Source organism: Peromyscus maniculatus, chromosome 5, assembly GCF_049852395.1.
Source record: "Peromyscus maniculatus bairdii isolate BWxNUB_F1_BW_parent chromosome 5, HU_Pman_BW_mat_3.1, whole genome shotgun sequence".
Lineage (NCBI taxonomy): Eukaryota > Metazoa > Chordata > Mammalia > Rodentia > Cricetidae > Peromyscus > Peromyscus maniculatus.
Genome location: NC_134856.1, coordinates 65,376,894 through 65,399,460, shown reverse-complemented (window position 1 = coordinate 65,399,460; position 22,567 = coordinate 65,376,894). Strand labels below are relative to the sequence as shown.

At 45.6% G+C, this 22,567-nt stretch overlaps 1 protein-coding gene and 1 pseudogene across 1 annotated transcript in view; both read right to left on the bottom strand.

Moving 5' to 3' along the window:
• Mpp7 (MAGUK p55 scaffold protein 7) overlaps positions 1–22,567 on the bottom strand; it is a 212,670-nt gene that overhangs the window by 171,430 nt on the left and 18,673 nt on the right. The window lies entirely within an intron of this gene.
• LOC102913045 (large ribosomal subunit protein uL23 pseudogene) lies at positions 5,059–6,127 on the bottom strand (annotated as a pseudogene).

Genomic DNA, 22,567 nt, shown 5'->3' with positions numbered 1-22,567 from the left:
TAAGAATAAATCCTTTCTAAAAAGAAAGGAAATAAATTCACTGGTGATCTGGATACTAGAAATCACCAGATGTAAACATTATTAATCACAGTTAGAGGTTATACTCATCAAAATTCAAAACACAAAGGAAAACTTCCTGAGGGCCTACATTACCCTGATTAATCAAATGAACAGGTAAAAATGACAACTCTTGGAGTACCTGTCAATCAACAGAGCTGCACTCACCACTATCTATCCCCTGCTTAATGGAGACAATAATGTTTCTCATAGTGTCGCTGCAATTAAATGTCTTCCATGTAGCTGTCCTGCAGAAACTATCAACCAACCTTAAGTCACCTATGATTGCCAATGAACATGACATCAGAATCATCCTGCTCCAGGATCAAGATGGAGTCTACTTTGCTAGCAATGCAGCAGAATCACACTGTTATCACATCTAAAAAAAGGACCAAGTGGGAAGAATCAGGTCTATTTTTGTTATGTTGTGTTTTCAATCACCAGCAATATATTCTGAGTCGACCAATGCATTTCAGAAAAGATATTTTAAAAACAGAGAAAAGTGTTTACTGGTGCGTACCCTGCCTCCTTTCCCTTTAAAATGGCAGCTCATGGGGATACGCATAAGATGGTAGCTGGGCTTCTTTTGGCTGATGGGCACTCCGCCTCATCCACCCAGGTCTTGAGTTCAGCACACTCTGGAGATCCACTCAAGAACTCTTTCTAGTGGCTTGGGAAGGCTGGTAGAAAACTAAACCTCTGATACAAAGGGAAATGTGAGTCTGCATCTGCTTCACAGGATGTCTGAGCACCTGTAAGTCAGATGCAGTTATAAAACGTTTCACAGAACATCCACAGCTCTCCAGCGTTGCGTCTTCAGACTGAATGAAACAGCTGCTATGGGTCACAGCAGCAGCAGCTCCCGAATTGGAGAAAGCAGAAAAGTGATCTGAGGGGTCCAGGAAAGGCGGGGCTACTCGCATCATTCTTGAGACAAATACTCAGAAAACAACAATTGTTCTTTTCAGATTCAGGGGGTGACTGCTATGGAGGAAATACAACCTCCAACCTCATGTCCCTTCTACTTGCTGGGTCTTAGAAGTTCCCCAGAGCTACATTTTCTATCAGTGTTGATGTAAGGATCAATCAATTGGGCTCAGGACCCAAATACAAAAATACAAAAAAAAAAAAAAAAAAAAAAAAAAACCTATAAAATTAGCACTGAACTCTTTCCACTTCTCAGAACATGGTCACAGAGCATGACCTGAGCAGCCAGGAGGACTGGGAAGGACCCTGGAGATGGGAATCTGGAGATGGGAAGTGATGGGAGGAGAGGGCGGATGCACAAGGCTGCCCAGCTTGTCATCAGGCAGAGGACCTGCAGCTGAAGGAGTAAGGTAGGGAAGGGCAGTAAGTACTGGAACTGGGAGGCCACAGCTTCAGCAATTATGTAGGTAGGATGCTCATATCTAAGAGGGGATCCTTTGGGGCCACTGGCTGTGGGTCCATAGTCAGAGGCAAGACTCCATCTCCAGAAAAGAAATCGAGACCAACAGTCCAAGAACCTAGAGAGAGGCTCCATCCTAAGGCCTGGGACAAGGGGTAGCATGAAGAGAAAGTGAGGCACCATGGCCCAGGTGCCTGGCCTCAGAACTCCAGGCAGATGAGCTGTACAATTCCCAAGGATGGCAAACTCCACACTTGCTCAAACACCTTCCTCAAATGGTCTAGGGTTTGCACAGGGCCCACACATGCCCTCCGGTGCATGCCAATCATCTCCGGGTCACTTATAATACCTGATAGAAGAGAAGCACTGTGAAAATTGTTGTTGTTCTGTGTTGTTTAGGAAATAACAGTCAGCAAAACAAGATCTGTATACGTTCAACACAGACACTTTTATTTCTTCATATTTCTCACCTGCAGTTGGCTGACTCCAGATGCCGCACTGTGGGTATACCTGGCCTGGTGTATCGTGCAGGCATGAAACCTAGTTGAGCTCTGAACTGACTTGGCTGGAAGGATGGGATGGCGGTGACCAGCAAAATCTCCCTGAGGAGACTGAGATTTCAATTAATGCTGGGGTTTGCTTTGATGAAATCAAACGCCATCCCTGAATCCCCGAAACCCTAGGGTATAGGAGCTAAATAAAATGTCACTTCAAACTATGTTAGTTCCTTTTCTCGGTACTCTGACCAAACGCCTGATGAGCAGCGACTTCAGAGCGGCACGATTTATTCCGGCTCACACTTGAGGTTCCAGGCCGTCATGGTCGGCCGCAGGAACGTGCTCCCATCTGAGCAGTTCAGGAGACAAAGCCAGGGGAATGCAGTCATTCAGATGACATTCTCAGCTTGGGACCCAGGCCCACAGTTACGTCACAGTTTCAAGGTAGGCCTCCTCCACAGTTCAACCTCTCTAGAAAGGCTCTGGAGGACATGCCCAAAGGCATGGCTCCTCAATGACTTCTCATCCAGTCAAGCTGACAGTGAGTATTAACCATCGTCTCAGCTATCAAGAAAAGGGCAAACAGTATGACGAAGACTGAGGATTAATCCATGCTATAGCAACAGCTTGTAGTGAACACCTCCCGTGGGAAGCACGCAGCATGATAAGGAAACTGTGTCTGACAGTTGGGATAAACACACGAGGTAAATGCTGACGTAAAGGTGGGAGATAAAACTAAAAAAGAAAGCTCTCAAAGGTCAACTTGGGGATGGGGCCTGTGAGGACAAGGACCTTTACCACCAGGCTTAGAAAATCTGTTTAGCAGTATCGTTGCAGATGCTGAAGAAGGGGACTCGGGATGGAGGCAGAGCCTGCATCGCCGTGTGCTGCTGGTACCGAGAAACACAAAAAAGACTCACCAGAAGGCATCCTCTCCACCAGCTTCACTCACGACATGGGTGACTCCAGGGTGGAAAGCTGATGGAGGGTAAGGGACAGGATGCCAAGTGGTGAGAAAAGTAGAAAACACAGCACCGGCATTCTAAGCAAACAGGCAAACCTTTGTTAACAGGAGGGAGGGCAGGAGACAGTGCCTGGGGTGCCCGCAGGGGGCGTGGGGGAGAGGGGGGTACTGTTTGCATGGTTGCTGTCCCTGTCTGAAGAGACAGTGCCTGGAGTGCCCGCAGGGGTGCTGTTTGCATGGTTGCTGTCCCTGCAGGTAGAACTGAGCCAACAGACTAAAGAAATTAAACTAGGTAAAAAGACAAGCAAGAGGCGGTCAGAGGGATGGATACACTTGTATTGTAAGGTCAGCTCACATCAAAATGTCTGCACATCTTTAAAAAAATTAATTCCACTTTCAATCTCTTTCTCCAATGGAGCACTTGGCAGAGAAAATCCCTACAATCTACTCAACACTAATAGTGCATTCACTTTGGACAAACTAAGGAATACACAGTGGGGATTTTAACTTTATCGTCAATGCATACATTGCACATACATGTAATGCAAAAATGCATACATGCGATTTTAATGGCAATACAAGAATGGGAAGACCACAGTTTTGAATTACCCAGGCCTATGTTTGAATCAAGTGCTCACCATAATGCAGCCATGGTGCGGCCTGCATACTTCCAAGCACGGGTGCTTCCGTGCCCAGAAACTTAGAAGCCTCTTTCATCTCACCTTTGCAAGAGCCTCTCTGGTAAGAAGTTCAAAACTACGCAAGTCTGTAAAGAAAGATGTAGGCTGAGGACCTAAACCTGAGTGTGACCTTGAAGTCAAAGGATTTTATATTCAAACTTCAAAGCCAAGCTCTACGGTCTCCTACTCCCTCTAAGCTCTGGGTCTCCATAATGCCTTCACATAGTTTTGTTATAAGTTTTTAACAGGATGCACACTATCCATACACTTTGGATACACTAGAGTGTATCCATACACTAAAAGCACTAGGACTAATTGCTAGCTTATTTCTCAACAGGCAGGATCCATTCAAGGACCAAAGCCTTTGCCTACCACCAGCCTTTTATCTGGTTCCGAGTATCTAGCATGTAGTATATGATCAGTAAATATTTTTTGTCTCAACCCATTCTGGTTAATGTTTAGACCAATTGCTGTATCTGCCAGGATTGGCTTCATCCTAAACCCTTAGTCATGAAGCCCATCAATGTCACTTCAGATGTCAGGGCTAAAGTGCATCCTCTGCAATATGTTCTGCCCACGTGCTTAGTTCAGAGGCCAGCAAAGGCCAAGCTGGGCCATCACTGTTTCTAGTGATTAAGTTTTACTGGAACACACCCATATCCACATGTTTACATACCACCTGAGCCACTACTGAATTTAGATGGCTGAGCAGAGCACTAGCAGCAGAGATCAGGAGGTCTAAAAGTATGAATATATTTGCTATCTGGCCCTTTACAGAAATACTCGCTGACCTCGCTGTTCACTGGATCCACTCGGTGAGTCAACAACCATAAAGTCCTTACTACGCACCAGCTCCTGCCTTTGGGCTTTGGGCTTATCATGAAGAACAAACTAAGGAGAGCCCTATCCCTGCACAGCGCAGCCAGCTAAACCAACCAACACCCAAGGAGCCGTGACACTGAAGCAAAGAATACTGCAAAATGAGATAAGCACTAAAGGAAAAGAGAATGTTCTCTATGAGAGGATAACAACTGTGAACAGTGAGCAGGCGCACCTTCTTGCACTGGGTGAACAAGGAATTTCTCCAGGAAGATGAAATTGAACCCTGGCATGAATCACTCAGGACGGAGAAGAGAGGCTGCAGCCATCTGAGAGATAAGGCCAGGCCAGCAGAGGGTCCACCGTGAACCTAGCTCTGAGGAAGAAAAGCACTAATGTGCTCAGAGGAGGGAGAAGAAGCCAGAGTGCAGCACTGACTAACATTTGGAGGAGGCAGGGGTCCCACCACAGAGCACCTTGCAAGTTATCTTACAACATGAACGCACATTTTTAGATTTCTAAAGTACATTGTTATTATAAAAACAATTTTACAAGCTTATATTTCAGATTCACACAGGTGGCCCCCTCCACACTGGACTCTGATTTTGTTTGTTTGTTTGTTTTGTTGTTTTTTTTATGGTAAAAAAGTATATTTAGAATTAGCCTGCTGGACTCAGTTTAGATGATCCCACTTTTGTTGGCAACATCCAGAACATCATAGTCAGGAGGCAACCGAACATACACCTTCTTGTCTCCATCAGGCCTTATGAGAGTGTTGACTTTGGCCACATCAGTGTCATAGAGTTTCTTCACAGCCTGTTTGATCTGGTGCTTGCTGGCCTTGACATCCACAATGAACACAAGTGTGGTGTTGTCTTCTGTTTTCTTCATGGCTGACTCAGTGGTCAGGGGAATTTGATGATGGCATGGTGGTCAAGCTTATTTCTCCTGGGCGCACTCTTTAGAGGATATTTAGGCAGGGTCTTAGGCCGCAGGAACGTGGGTGACGTGCGGATCTTCTTCTTTTTGTGGCTGTGGACGCCTTTCAGCACTGCCTTCTTGGCTTTCAAGGCCTTCGCTTTGGCTTCAGCTTTGGGAGGGGCAGGAGCTTCCTTCTTCGCTTTTGGCACCATCTTGGCGAAAAGGATTGCTTATATCCAGGCTCTGATTTTGTAGGTGAAGTGCATAAGGGATAGATAAGGAGGAGATACTTGGTTTGCTGTTCCCCACAGCTCAGGGAATGTAAGGAGGAGAGGGCAAATCAGACCTGTGCTACCCCATCTTCCAGGGTTGTAAACACCACCAAAAGGGGCTCTACCTCTAATCACATCCGCTGCTCTGGAGAAGGACTGCCCTTCCACAGTATCTGAACCTTCTAAGCACAATGATGACCAGTTACCACACCACAGCTAGGTCCAACAAAGCATTCAGCTTCACAAACAAATCAAATACCGTAAAGGAGACCTTTCTTCCCCAGCTCCAGACTGACCCGTCTTTATCACACACAGACCCATAAAGCTTTCCCTAACCACAAAACACAGCAACTAATCTGCATAATGTGATGTTTCTTTCCAGTGGTACCTGAAGAAGGGTAAGAAGACATGAAGGGCTAGTGTTTTAAAAGGAAATGGAGTTTTGTTACAAAATAAACTCATTTTTATGTTACAAATAAAAAGTATTTACTCCTTTATACCAGTCAATATTTTTTCAAAAACATAAAATAGTAACAGTATTAAAAAAAAAAAAAAAAAAAAAAAAACCTGTTCTAGAGCTGGGCATGGTAACATATGCCTTAAATCCCAGCCCTTAGGAGGTAGAGGCAGACAGATTTCTGTAAGTTCAAAGCTACCACGGTCTACATAGTGAGTTTTAGAACAGCCATGGTTATATAGTGAGACCCTGTCTCAAAATACACAATTGCCCTAAGCACTTCAGCCATGTGAACTCACTCACTCCACAACTACTTGACGAAACTGGCATTCAGACACAGGGTAGATAAGATGCTGAAAGGGCCTGTTGTTCTAACACCTTGGCACGGCCCCTCCCTCTCAGTGATGACACCCTCGGTTAGTGTACCATAGAATGCTTTGCTGAAAGGTGGAACCTCTCTGCAACTCCTGAGTACATTGTCTGTGGGATGTCTTTATCCTCACAAATTTAATTTCTCATTGCCACAGAAAAAAATAACAAAAACACCTAAGAGTTGTGTTGCTAGGAAAAACCAATGACCAATAAACCCTTAGCACATGATATTTGCTTCCTTGGATACACAGAGTGTTGAGGCAGGAGTGGCAGCGCCAAGCATCTCTTGAGATCGCCTCTACGTAAGGCTGGCATTCTACCTTAGTAATCTCATTTGTCCTCACGAATTGCTATTGGTACGAATTCTAATGCACACAGAATGAGTTCAGGAAGGCCAAACATCTTCATTCCAAAGCTCCTGTCCTGATTATTCCACACACTGTCTAGAGGTCAAGCGTTGCCTCTGTATAGTTGAGATCACGGAGACTGTGATCATAAAATACTTCATTTGCATAAAACTTTCTTCATCTGACTGACCTAGGACCTCTGGTGGCCGATGGAGAAGCTCCCTGAGCATTCTAATCCTACTGGTCCAGCTCTAAGAAGAGAGGAAAGACACCAGACACTGTGGTAGACACGTATAATCTCAACACTTAAAAGCTGAGGCAGGAGTATCATGAGTTATAGGCTGGCCTGGACTAGATATGAAACTCTGAGGAGGATGGAGAGAGGAAAGAGGGAGGGAGAGAGGGTAGGAAGGAAGAGGAGGAGCGAGGCCAACAAGATGGCTCAGCAGGTAAAGGCACTTACTGCCCAAGGCGGGTGGCCTGAGTTCAGTCCCAGAAACTCACATAAACACTGAAGGAAGAATCCTCTCCATGAGTGTGCTGAGGACATGCACTTCTCTTACCAGGAAGCGCCTTGGGAGCACCTTCTGTGCACAGGGCTGATTCACAGCCTCGGACTATGACTGACAGCAGTATCTGCTCAACCAATTGTGCCTGAATTTAACTGGATTGCTTATGAGTCTAGACAAGGCTTATGTAAGCCCACACTGGGTTCCCGTGCTGTCCCCAGGGTCTTCAGACAGTACCACAGAAGTCAATCCAGCATGACCTTCTCTAAATCACCACCAACATGAGGGAGTAACTGTCCAGAAACGCCATCTCCAAAGTTTGGATATTTAAAATATACAACATTTTTGTCCTTCTGGGTTTGGCTTACCACACTCAGGATGATATTTTCTAGTTCCATCCATTTGCCTGCAGATTTCATGCTGTCACTGTTTTTCTCTGCTGAGTAGTACTCCATTGTGTATATGTACCACATTTTTCTTAATCCATTCTTCAGGTGACAGGCATCTAGGTTGTTTCCAGGTTCTGGCTATTACGAATAGTGCTGCTATGAACATAGCTGAACATGTATCTTTGTGGTATGATTGAACATTCCTTAGGTATATGCCCAAGAGTGGTATAGCTGGGTCTTGAGGGAGATTGAGTCCCAATTTTCTGAGAAACCACCATACTGATTTTCACAGTGGTTGTACAAGTTTGCATTCCCACCGACAATGGAGGAGTGTTCCCTTTGCTCCACATCCTCTCCAACATAGACCGTCATTAGTGTTTTTGATCATAGCCATTCTGACAGGTGTAAGGTGGTATGTACATAGTATGTTCTCACTCATAAGTGGATACTAGATATAAAGCAAAGAACAATCAGACTGCAACCCACAGAACCAGGGAGGCTATATAGCAGGGGGGGACCCTAGGATGACTGTGGCTTATAATAAGTTTTGGTTTTACTCAATTACTGGACAAGCCTCAATGAAACATTTCACTATTAGGATAAGAATTTGTACTGTATCAAGTTGATAATAGGAAAAAAATAAATAAATAAAAATGAAAAAATATAAAATATTTAGCACATCAAACCACATAAAAACAGACAATTGTAGTTCAGACTTTGACTAATGAAGAGTGCCAAGACCTAGACAGGGAATCTGACTCAAAAAGAAAAAGACCTACAGAGTTAGGAGATATGGAGCCAAAGGGGTATCGACATGGCACTAGCCAAGCCCACATTCCTCTGGGTCTCAGCTTTTTCCTCTCTGTAAAACAGGCAGGTTAGCCTAGTGTCAATTCTGTTGCTGTGATAAAACACCCTGGGGCGGGGGAAGCAACTTGGGGGAGAAAGGGCTTAAGCAACTTCCAATTCCAGATTACAGCCTATCTTTGGGGAATGTCAAGACAGGAACTTGAAGCCGCTGGGCAGTATCACATCCACAGTCAAGAGCAGAGAGAATATAAATACACTTAGCCCACTCTCTACACTCACACAGGCCAGGACCTAAACCTGGGAATGGTACCAGCCATTGTGCTGGCCCTTCTTACATCAATTAATGCAATGGAGGCAATCACCCACAGCATGCCCACAGGCCAACCTGATCTAGAAAATTCCTCATTGGCATTCTCTCCCCAGTGACTGATTCCAGAGTGTGTCAAGTTGATCATTTAAAACTCACCAGCATGTACTCATTTATAAATGGATATCAGCTGTAAAGTAAAGCATAATCATGCTACGGTCCTCAGATTCTGAAAGGCTAAGTAACAAGGGGGAGGGGGTACGGGAGGAAGCAAGGATCTCCCTGGGAAGAGGAAAGAGAATCAATTTCAAGGTGAACTGGGGCAGTGGGTGGGGGTGGGAACAGAAGGGATCAAGTGAGGGGGGAGGGAGGGAGAAAATACTGGGAGAGACACTGGAATTGACGAGCATTCTGGGGGTGAGGTAGAAACCTAGTGCAATGGAAACTCCCTGGAATCTACAAGGGTGACCCTAGCAAAGACTCCTAGAAATGGGGGACACAGAGCCTGAACTGGCCATCTTCTGTAACCAGGCAAGGCCTCAAGTGGAGGGACTGGGAGACCAACCCAGGCACAAAACCTTTGACCTACAGTCTGTCCTGCCTGCAGAGTGTTCTGGGACCAGAGCACAGCAGAGTCCTCATCAGAGAGACCAGAGAGACTTCATTTAGCAACTGACGGGAGCAGACGCAGAGTCCCACAGCCAAACATTAAGCAGAGCTCAAGGAGTCCTGCAGAGGATGGAGAGGAAGGACTGGAGAAGCCAGAGGGGTCAAGGACACCACAAGAACACGGCCCACAGAATCAACTGACCTGGACTCAAGTGGGCTCTGGGAGATCAGGGGGCCTGTATGGGGCTGACCTAAGTCCTCAACACATATGTCATGGTTGTGTAACTTGGTGTTTTTGTGGGGTTCTGTAGCTAGAGTTGTCCTGCCTTGCCCACAATCAGGACAAATCTTTATCACCCACCAGTCCCACAGCCGCTCAGACCCAACCAAGTAAACACAGAGACTTATATTGCATACAAACTGTATGGCTGTGGCAGGCTTCTTGCTAACTGTTCTTATAGCTTAAATTAATCCATTTCCATAAATCTATACCTTGCCACGTGGCTCGTGGCTTACCGGCTTCTTCACATTCTGTTTGTCCTGGTGGCAGCTGGCAGTGACTCCTTCTGCCTTCCTGATCTTTCTTTTCTCCTCAATCCCACCTCTACTTCCTGCCTAGCCACTAGCCAATCAGTATTTTATTTATTGACCAATCAGAGCAACACATTTGCCATACAGACCATCCCACAGCAGGGTTCCTAACAGGGGGAGTGGGGATGTCTCTGACTCTTTTGCCTGCCTTTGGGACCCTTTTCCTCCTACTGGGCTGCCTCATCCGGCCTTGATGTGAGAATCTGTGCCTGATCTTAATGGAGTTTGTTACGCCTGACTTGACTGATGTGCCTGGGAGGCCTTCTCTTTTCTGAGGGAAGGTGGAGATGGTATGGATCTCAAACAAGGGGAGGTTGCAGGGAAAGATGGGAGGTGGGGAGGGGGAAGAAGGGGAAATTGCAGTTGGGATGTAATATATGAGAGAATAGGGTTTTGTTTTGTTTTTTTAAGAAAAAAAACTTTATCACAGAGTGAGTTCCCCAAATCCATTGCAGCTTCCCCATTCAATGACGTGACTTTAAGGTTGACAGACACCATGAGACTCTCAGGTGGCCTGTACACTTAAAAGAGTAAAAAGCTCCAGGTAAAAGTTCATCGAGCTAGCCCCAAACAGGAGGATTTTAACACAGGGAAGGAAGGCCTTAAACCAAACCCCACTGAATCACTAACCACACCTTCATCTGGCAAAAGTTCCCAGGATGCCAAACCTGGTTATTCTCAATCATTCAGGAAGCCAACCATTCTGAGTCTCTAAATCAGCAGTTCTCAATCTGTGGATCTTGAACCCTTTGCGGGGGTCAAATGACCCTTTCACCGAGGTCACCTAAGACCATCAGAAAACACAGATATTTACATTACGATTCATAACAGTAGCAAAGTTACAGTTACGAAGGAGCAATGAAATGATTTTATGGTTGGGGGTCACCACACCATGAGGAACTGTATTAAAGGGTTGCAGCATTAGGAAGGCTGAGAACCACTGCTCTAAATGCTTTTAAAATATTATTGTAATTGTGAAGACATAAAAGAGAGAAGGAACAATTATGGACAGCAACTCCAACTTCCCTCTAGTGGTCCACCGAGGAGCAGCACATGTGTGTCTGATGGGCCCTGCTGACTTGTGACCACCCTCGGTTCTGCAGTCCTTAAATGCTCAGGAGGACTTGGGTGTATTTATTGAGAAAGGTGTGTAAAATTATCATACAGCCACAAGTTTAAAAAAGAAAAAGACTGGAAAATCTGCCGAGAGGAGTTCCTGGATCCCGCCAGCTGAGACACTTCCGCTGTGGTGACAGAGAATGAGCCACAGTCCTCTGAAACAAGTGTGTGGTGCTTTTCCTCTGGTGCCCATAAATGACATGCTTAGTGGGGCTTCCCCAACCGCGTGCTTTTGAGTCCTTGCATGCAACACTGTGGCTAGTGGTGTGGACGGGACCAGAAAACACTTCCAAAGCAAAGCTGTTGGCCTTGTTATAACCTGCAGCTGCTGCCCTGTTTTAACTTTTTCCGAAGAATTGCTTGAGGCAGGAGGTTTGGATCGGTGGGAGACTGCTGGCCTAGCCTGTGCCAGGAGTTCAGGTCTATCTCCAGCAACATCAAAAAAATGAAAATAAAAAAATAAAGTATTAATTGAAGTAGTATGACTTCACACTACTTCATACACTCACACAGACATAGTCACAGTGAATTAAATATTTTTAAGTACGTTCTAATTACCAAGTCTTCCCTGAACTTTGCCCAATAGTCTTCAACCATCAAAAGCATTTCCAACATTAACATGGAAACAAAACATGATTTCCAAACTCTACCTATTTTCTTAATGGCTTTCTAATAAGTTCAATTATTCAGTTTCCACAACCCACAAAACCAATAAAATAGATTTATAGACCAATCACACACCACATGACCCAAGGCTTGCACAGCACTTACATTCCCCGCACTGAAATACCAAGGCTCAAGTCACAGGCTGCAAAGCAGGCATCTAGCCAGTATGTCCCCCAACGGAAACTAAGTCGCTACCCTCTGTTCCTGGTCTTCTAAGTGCTATTAAACTCTGCATCACAAATCATCAAGAGCCATAAGCTGCCCTCAGCATTCACCTCCTGCATGGCTCATCTACTCCTGGCCACCTTCCATTTAGGTTATACTTAAGAATGTAAGTTTTTGCCCAGGTCTTTCAAATAATAGGCACTCAATGGATCCTGGTGAATCAGCCAGTTAAGGTGTTTACACGACACACTCCTGAGGTATTGCTGAACCAGAAAATGTTGGTGCCACAGCCTCTGATACCAGCTCTCAAGAGGCTGAGGTGAGAGGATGGTGAGTACCAGGCCAGCATTGGCTACACACAAGACCCTGTCTCAAGAAGAAAAGGAAAGAAATAAAACAAACTATAATTACCACCTTCATGCCACCATCTCCAGCTTCCTGTACCTACCTTTGCCCCAGGCCCACCATATTAGCCAAGTGTCATGTTCCCTTAGCACACCAGCACCCCAAAGTTAACACATTGAAAACTGGGTGTATCTCTGCTACCTCCTAAAGCTGTTCATCTGCCCGCCCAGCCTGTCAATGGCATGACCGCCATCCAGATGCCAAATCACAAATCTTAGAGTCCCTGGTAAGTCTCACTTCCCTTACCGCTCACACCCAGCCAATCACCCTGTCTGGCCATCTTCCTACTACATCCTGAGCAAGCCACTCCTGCCTGACCTGCAATGCCACCAATCTGCACGTCTACGCCATTATGTTCTACTATCCAAACAATTTCCTAGCCAGTCATTTGTTAACTATTCCTGACCAAAAAGACTATCGTGTGCTTTTACTCCAAGCATGAACATTAACAAGTAGTGGGCTTTCTTGTGGTATGGCCAACCCAGAAAGGATTCATAACTACTTATAACTGACGTGAGGCAAGAGCCTCCTTGTACTCGAAAAGTGCTCAACTAGACGGTAGTACATAATATTGATAAACCACGGTGAGTTAATGCCACAAAAAAATAAACAGGGCAAAGGGGGGTTTTTCAATTCTGGGCCCACCAGGCTCCAACTGAGAGCACCAACCCAGAGCCACACAGACGGCAACGCTGAAGTCCCCTCATGGGTCACAAAACAAAAAGGGGGAGGGGCTTGTAGGAAAGGGAGGGTGTCGGGGAGGGGCAATGAGAGAGGGTGGGGCTGAGAGCAATCAGAATGCACTGGATACAATGTATAAAATTGTCAAAGAAAAAAATCCGATAAAAACAAGAGGCTATTTGGTTGGTTAGCTTTTTCTCTCTCTCTTTTTAAAATTTATTTAAATGTCCTCACAGGAACATGTGGTATTGTTCCACACATTTCCCCCCCCACCCACCCACCTGCCTGCCTCAGTTAAAAGCAGACTGGGACTAAAGATGAAAAGACTATGAAAAACAAAGACCCCGCAGGGGGCTGGAGCATGCTCAGTGGGTGGGGTTGTAATCTCCAGGACCAAAGAGACACAAGCAGATATAGCATAGAAGCAAAGGAAAGGCACCCCAAGTGAAGAACCATGGCTGCCGGTACCGGGGAAGCAGGTGTGTGTTCCCAGACTCAACACGGTGTATGCCTGGGCCAGAATGAGGGGACAGCAGTTAAAAGACCAAAGAAACTGCCTTGATTACACAACAGGTTTATGATGTTTTGAAAAGGATAAGGCTGACTGCTCCGAGGAGAGCAGGATATGAGGAACAATGGAGCAGGGGAAGGGCTCCAGACTCCAGAGGATCTGTGCCAGCTGCAGCATTTCAAGTGTACACCTGTCCCAAGCCTCCCGCCGCTCTCCACGCAGAGGACTGTTATGACGACTACCTCAGCCAACATGCTCAGATACTCTTAGACGTGTTCACCGTCCCAAGGTCCTGTAAGTGGGAACTGTTCTAATGGGCTAGAAGGAGGAAGGTCGCAGCAAGGATTACAGGATCCCGAGGCCACGCTTCAGAATGTAACAGCAGGAGAGGCGAACTCCAGGTGCCTGAGGTGAGCTGGGCATAAATAGACCCGGGTGACAGTAATAAAGTGGAAGATAAGAAAGAGCTCAAGGCAGAATGATAAGGGGGGAGTGGATTTTAAAGTGAAAGGAGGACCTAGGACCTGAAGATGAGTCTAAGCTCACCCCGGAAAAGCCTGGGATCCCCAAACAGAAAGTAACCGTTTTGGATTTTGGTCTGTTTTTAAGTGTCTTTTTTATTGAAAGGCTAACACAATGTCTAGCTGCATTTCTCTACTCCCCAAACCACAAACTGGGTAGTACAAATCTCTAGGCAATACGCAAACAGCTAAGAAGACTGAAAATTTTAAACAGGACAAGGGTTAGGGAGATGGCTCAGTGGTTAGAAGCGGATACCACACCTGCATCAGACTGGAGTTTGGCTCACGGCTGCCTGTAACTCCGGCTCCAGGACGGTGTGATGCACCCCTGCCTCCACAGGCACAGCACTCACATGCACAGACTCACACACAGGTACGTGTGCACATACTTAATTGAAAAATAAATCTTTAGAAACAACAACATTAAAAACCAAACTAGTCCTCAGGCCCAGTTAAGAGAGCCCCATGGCAGGCAAGCTTATCAGCTAGAGGGATGCTGTCTGAACAGGAGGCCCAGATGCAGCTTAACTATGCGCCCAGTACACCAACTGCAAGTTGCCCTTTGCAGCTTCCAGCCCACGAGTGGAGACCACATCTGTCGATTCCACTCTAGGACCAGTTTGCTAAGTGGTTTACTTTCCAACACCATCTCCAAAAAGTTCAGACACTGACAGGACAATTAACCAGGAAGAAATCGCTTTACAGAAAGAGAGAAAGCCCCAAATCCACTTTCCACGGAGAATAAGAAGTCGGTTTTCTCAAATAAATAACAAAGAAGCCAGGCGGTTGTGGTGCACACCTTTAATCCCAGCACTTGGGAGACAGAGGCAGGCAGATCTCAGAGAGTTCAAGGCCAGCCTGGTCTACAAAGGGAGTTCCAGGACAGCCAGGACTGTTAAACAGAGAAACCTTGTCTCAAAAAACAAAACAGAAAAGGAAAGAAGAGAAGAGAGAAGAAGAGAAGAGAAACTTCTGCCCATATTGGAAGGAACTCGGGCACGGGTCTGGAATCTAATGGAATCTCCTCAAAGGATGCAGGGGATGAGGCTAACGTTATTCAAATACAATTGGTTTGCTGCTGGTCTGTGACAAGCAGCACAGTGTAACTGGGATTTGGAGTGAGCCCTCCCATGCAACGGTGGCAGACACACACACCACCTGTCACACCACTACTTCCTTCTGAACCTCGGCCTGCTCCTCCTCAGGACAGCCGTGTTTTATACGGAGAGCTTGGGGAATCTCCTCAGGAGTCCTCCTTCAGTCATCCTGGCAACAGTCTCGCATGACATCAAGAAAACCGTGGATGTGGCTCAGAAAATCCGTGGTCAACCTTCAGGAGTCCTGGCCGGCTGCTCGCTTTCCTTCTCATGGTGCTGATGGCGGGAGCGCGCTCAGAGAGCTTTTCCAGTATGGCTGCACTGACGCTCGATGGAAGAACGGCTTCATATCTTCTTAGTTCACAGACTGTTCGGCAATCTCTACATCAACTTCAAACATCTCTCCATCAGAACTCTGAAGCTCAATTGAAGGCATGGTGTTCAGCTCTGGGACAAGAGACGAGAGTGGGGCTGTGTCCATACAAAAAGAGAAAGAGAGACAAGACCACTAGGGATCTTTTGAATACAGATATGACCACAGGAAAATATCCAACAGGTAGGGTTAGACCTGGGTCGACGGAGGCTAAGTGGAAAGAGAAGAAAGCAGGCAGGCATGTCCAGAGTGGAACTGTTCTTTAGTCAGAACAACTGAATGGCCGCAATCTCTCCAAAAAGTGAGACTGTGCACACACATGGCATGGAGGTTTTACAGGAGAGAAAAGGGGGAACTTTGGGGATGGGAGCATCCATTTGCAGGTCAATTCCTTGGCAGTCTGGAAGTGGAAGATACCTTCGGATTTGGTATATAGATCTCCTCATCAGAAGCTTCACCAGGAGTTATCAGTCCAGTCAACTTTCCTTCCAGAACTTCTCAGCCCACCTGAGGCTTTTAGGTAATTACCCCTTCATTCCAGATCCTGAGGACAGGTATGAAGGGGGTGATATATTCTCTCACTGGCTACTTCCTGAAGAAAGGGCACAGTGGAAGTGGGGGCTACGTTCTGTCCCCAGAATCTAAGGGGTCATAGGTTGTATTGACTTCATGTAGCAGGAGAATTTTAGCTTGATCAGCTGCCATAGATCATGTGATCGCCATCATCATGTGCTCCAGAAGAAACCTCTGAAAAACAATCATTAAGGGGCTAAAAACAGTGATTTGATTACAGAGTAAAACAGAGATTGCCGAGGAATGGGGGGGGGGGGACAACAACAAATAGAACCCAGTGAGAGGAGGTGGGTGTCCACAGATACAGGTTTCCCACATAGGGTCGAGGACGGACTCACATTGTGTCTCAAAGGGCTGGGGTGAGTCCGGTCAGAACGGGAAGGGTGCCAATGGTGAATAACTTGGAAGACAATGATGGCTCACCATGCGGGACTGCAGAGAGAGTAGGGGACTGGAAGAGACTGAAGAATTGAGGCCATCTTGGGACGTCTGTAATGGGTATAAACCTGGGAAAGGGTCAGTTGTTATGTAGACTGGTTTCAAAGGGGTGTGGGTCCATAGTGACGAGGGGACACAGGCAACCCAGAAGCCCTGGGCCTTAGTGGGCAGACAGATCCAACAGTGGGGGATGTGTAACTGGCCACCTTTAAAGGATAGTGAGTTCTCCTTACACCTGTTAGAATGGCTAAGATCAAAAACACCAATGACAACCAATGTTGGAGAGGATGTGGAGCAAAGGGAACACTCCTCCACTGTTGGTGGGAATGTAAACTTGTACAACCACTATGGAAATCAGTATGGCGGTTTCTCAGAAAATTAGGAATCAAACTACCTCAAGACCCAGCCATCCCACTCTTGGGCATATACCCAAAGAATGCTGATACATACCATAAAGATACATGCTCAGCTATGTTCATAGCAGCACTATCTGTAATAGCCAGAACCTGGAAACAACCTAGATGCCCATCAACGGAAGAATGGATGAAAAAAATGTGGTACATATACACAATGGAGTACTACTCAGCAGAGAAAAACAATGAAAGCATGAAATTTGCAGGCAAATGGATGGAACTAGAAAATATCATCCTGAGTGAGGTAACCCAAACCCAGAAAGACAGTTATGGTATGTACTCACTCATTGGTGGATTCTAGATATAAAATGAACAATCAGACCACAACCCATAGAACCATAGAGGCTATATATATATAGCATGGAGGTCCGTAGGACGACTGTGGCATATAATAAATTTCAGTTTTACTCAATTATTGAAAAAAAAATAGCCAAATGAATGGAAACACATGAACTATGAACCAAAGACTGAGGGGCTCCCAGCTGGATCAGGCCCTCTGAATAGGTGAGACAGTTGATTGGCTTGATCAGTTTGGGAGGCATTTAGGCAGTGGGACCAAGTCCTGTGCTCATTCCATGAGTTGGCTGTTTGAAACCAGGAACTTATGCAGGGACACTTGGCTCAGTCTGGGAGGAAGGGACTGGACCTCCCTGGACTGAGTCTACCAAGTCGATCACAGTCCTCGGGGGAGGACTTGTCCTGGAGGAGATGGGAATGGAGGGTGGGCTGGGGGTAAGGGGAGGGCGTGGGAGGGGGGAGAATAGGGGAACCCATGGCTGATATGTAGAACTGAATGGTATTGTAAAATAAAAAATATATATCACAAAAAAAAAAAAAAAAAAGGATAGTGAGTTCTGTTTAAGAGAGGTATCCAGCTCTCTTGTGTGGCGATTAAGGGGAGAGGTACGAGTAGAGTCCATAAAAGGATCAGATCAGAGGAGGAGGAGAAAAATAAAAGGGTTGTGGCTAATGAAAAGGATAGTTCACTGTGAAAAGTCAGAGATGGAGGGGCACCCTAACGGGGTGAGGGAAGGTGGTGGCATTTGAAGCAAGGACGGTAGTTCAAGCAAAGTGAAACCCTGCTAGGAGAAGTTTTTCCTGCCTGGTCGGATCATTCCCGGGGACTGTGACTAGCACTGCTCCCAGGAGTGAGTGCGGTACCACAATAAGCTAGCAGAAGCAGGAGGGGGCTGTGGTGAGTGTGAGATGGATTAGGGGACCTAGCCAGGGTAGCTAATGTGGACCTGGAGATGGTGGTGATTTGATCCAGGAGGAGCGTCTGTAAAACATTTGAAAGACAGGATAAAATGTACGGGGATAATAAGGAGGAAGAGGGGGAGCCAGGATGGGAGGGACCCAAAGCCCTTCCACGGGAGGAGGCATGTCATTGAAGCTTTGTCTTTGGCTCCATCTTGAACAAGTTTGGATTTGCTGGAGCTGAAGTAGCCCTGTTCCTGGAGGAGGGCATGAATCCCACCCTTAACAGCAGCCACAGGACCTGGTCCTCTGATTTGGGAGTACCACAGCAGTCAAAGAATTCAGTTGGTCCTGAAGGATGCTGAGCTAATCTGAAATTTCGTTAAGGTTTCCTGAGGGCTGGTGAGTGAGGCTAATGGATGCAAATATGACTTCAGGCTAGCTGTTTCAGTTTGGAGTCCTAAGGGGGGGGGGAGCCTAGGGTGGCACGAGGTCGCTCCAGTTGCTTTTAGGGGCTTGGAGGCACAGAGCTCGCTCTCTCAGCTGCTTCGAGCTGACTAGAGGAGTGCTACAGGAAGAGAAGCAGGCAGAGTGTCTCAGAGGAGGGTCCATCTGCGGGGCCACAATCAAACGTAACACAGGGCAAGATCCAGAGCCTCAGACACCCACCCATTCGATGACAGTATGCATCCTTGGAGTGTGTTATGTGAGTGAGGTGGCATCTGGAAGACACAAGAGTGAGACTGTTACACTAGTGTAATTCCTACTGAGAGTGTGGTTAAGAAAACAGTCAGGGCAGTCTTGCCTTTATTAGAGGGAAAGAATGGGCAAGAAAACCTGCCAAAGAACCTTCCGCAGTAGGTGAGTTGGTGAGACTGCTGATTTCTGTCACGGTTGCCCATTACAAGATGTAAGGGTTTGGTGGAAGTTTGAGACATTTTTCATTGGCCAGCATAAGTTCAGAACCAACCATTGGGTCTCCTCTATCACAAGCTTGTGGGGAGCATTAAGAGATGACATTAATTAGGGAAAAAAATTAACATCATGATTAACATGTTTTGTTTAGGAATGTGAAATGTCATTGTACAGCTGGCTGGCTAGACTATGTACCAGAGCCCCATAGAAGGCTAAGGTACCTGTAATAAACTGTTTGCTACATCAGTCTCCAGCAAAGGAATAAGCGCCTGGAAGCTTTGCTAGAGATGTCAGTTACAGCCAGAGAAACAGAATCCTATTGAGTCATTTTTATAGGATTGTCTAGCGAAGTTCCCAAGGACATCACATGGGTAGCCTGACTATTCCCCAAACCTGTGAGTTTGATGACAGAGTATCTGTCAGCTCCCTTTAATCAAGGAATGTGGATGGTTAGGGTACAGAAAGCCATATTATGACTGTAAGAAGCACTCTTCCAGAACTAGTGTTCCATAGTTGGAAATATATCCTCTAAGTCTTATCTTACATGCCTTAAATAACTTACTCAGACCTTTATAACTTGAAATCACTTTCCAGGTTGATTTTCTTTTACCATTCTGGAAACACCCATCCATCCAACTTAATGTTCATACATAAATCCTTCTTTACTAAAACCAATTTCAACCTTTTCATCCTTGTAACTTTTTTATTTCTTAATACCATGAGACACAACAGCATTAACAAATAAGTGGATTTACTACCTGTTCCTTGAATTTCTCCCTGAGGGAGAGGGGAACTAAGCAATATCTGTCCCCTCCTCATAAGGTTCCAATGACAAACCAAAGCTAAGTTCATCAACGTTCACCTTGGGAAACCAAAGTTTCACTTGGCTGACTTAGAAAGGGAGGGGGTGGCCTTAATTTACTGATGGGAGTGTGGGTGACCCAGAAGCAGTCACACCGAGAAGGCTTTACACAATACGTATGATGACATTTTATAGACACATATAATGATCTCTCTCTTCTTTTTATATATATAAAATCAGCTGAAATGGCCTGTTCATTTCCTCTTTTTGAGAAAGAGTATTAACATTTAACAAGTCCCTCTTCAATCATTTTAGACCAGCACAGCTGAAGGTATGAAATATTAATCATTTAAATCAGAAGACAGGACACAATCCCTGTATTGGATCTTGAAAACCCATTTGTTCATCTGTTTATTTTTCAAGAGGCTGTAGTGGTCAAAAATATTCTTAAAATCCTTCAAATGTTTGTATTTATATTTTTATATATAAAAAACATTTAAAAGCCAGACATAAATTATTCTTATCTAAAGGGAGGGAAATTGCCCAATAGGAAAAAAAAAAATTCCTGGAGTAGGAGCAATCACCTTTTAAAGTTAATTTATGCCAGACTTCAGACTACAAACAATAACAAATTCAGAACTGATAATGTTACCAGGTTCTCTATCAAGATGGCTAGAAAGCATCGAAACAGACAGAGTTAAAAGGCACGAGAGAAGACACCCGTGGTTCATCCTTCCTTCCGGTCAGTAAACACTTAACACTGCACACGTCCGGAAACCAAGAAAGCCCGGGAGAGAACCATCGAAGAAACACTGTCTCAACTCCACAGGGGAATAACCTGGACCCCTGTAACAGTGCCGAACTCAGCAGGTCACTGAGAACTACGCACGCCATGGAAGGTGGACGTCAAATGTTTGGGGTGATGAACCAGTTGGTCAGTTTCGTTTGCTTGTTCCAGGCTGTATTCACAAATCATGGCATCAGTTTGTACCCATAAGTACACACAGCTACAATGTGTCAATGTATGATAAAGTTTATATATATACATAAATAAACAGAAAGAGTGAGAGTATCAAAACTTTTTTTTTAAGTAAAAAGACTAATTCCTATTAACAATTATTTCAGGAAGAAAGGGAGACAGAGTTGGGAAGGGAAACAGTGTATTTCAACTTCACATTTCATTTCTTTCATTAATTAAAAATTTTAACAAAACATTAACAACCATTAATACCCAGTAAAGGGCATGAGGTGCTCCTACCACCATTAAGCACTGCTGAATTTCACCATTTATCTTAAAAAAAAAATAAAATAAAATAGGCCGGGCGTTGGTGGCGCACGCCTTTAATCCCAGCACTCGGGAGGCAGAGCCAGGTGGATCTCTGTGAGTTCGAGGCCAGCCTGGGCTACCAAGTGAGCTCCAGGAAAGGCGCAAAAAGCTACACAGAGAAACCCTGTCTCGAAAAACCAAAAAAAAAAAAAAAAATAAAATAAAATAACCTCAAAATTTCTCAGAAAGTCCCGAGACCGTATCTGGCGTGATCCCACCTAGTAACTCTAGGACAGACAGAGAAGCGCCTTCTTCACCACGCAGCCGTTTCTATTTTGGACTTGTAGCAGAGTTCTTGAAATAGACTGATGCCCTAGCACACTGGAATTCTGGTTTCACGCCCCAAAGTTAATCTACAACAGGGCCTTCATTACACACAAAAGGAAATGTATTTACCTCAGCAACCCCCAGGAGGAAGCTTCCAAAGGAAGGGGCCGCTAAAGAAACTTTGGACAAATCCAACGTCTCCCACTGTCCTTTCCGTCACTCCAGCCACCGCCCCCTCCCCTCCCCAAGTCCTTAAAAAGCCAGCCACACGTAAATGTCTACCAGTCCTTCGCCTTTAACTGAGACGCTCCTGAAGGAGCCTTTTGTCTTTGCTCATTCTTGAACTGTAGCGCATGCTCCTGCATGGTCACAGCAGTGGGCAGGAGCTGAGATAGCTCAATGGGTAGTGCCAGCACTGTGACCTGGGTTTGATCCCCAGGGTACACAAGGTGAAAGGACAGAACACACAGTTGTCCACTGATGTCCACATATGTGCCATGGTATAGGGACAGGCACACACACATACACACACACACACACACACACACACACACACACACACACACACACGCTAATTCTAAAGTTATTAATTCATAGTCACTCAAGCATGAATACAAGAAGGGACGAAGGATAAAATAAAGGTGAAATCTCTGACTTCCAAGATGCTTTTATTTATTTTTCCTCCTCTTAATTTGTTACTTTTAAGGTCTCTCCATCATCACCCCAGGAAAACTCAAGACTATATACCATGGTTATAATTCCTAAGAACTGCCATCATCATGAGCCACGGAATGGAGAAACAGAGGTGAGAGGGGGTGGCTGAAGAAAGCCAAGCTTAGGTTGTCCGTGCTCCCCTCCCCTCCCTGAGACAAGAGTCTTGCTATGTAGCACAGGCTGGCCTTAACTCATAATCCCCTAACATCTGCCTCCTGAGTGCTGGGATTACGTGCATGCATCGTCATGACAGGCTGCTCTGTGCTTTTCTAATGTTCTTGAATAACACAGGTGACCTGACCACATCTACCCCAGAATAACAGGTGACCTGGCCATCACCTACCCAGGACAACAGGAGACCTGACCATCACCTACCCAGGACAACAGAGCTTAGA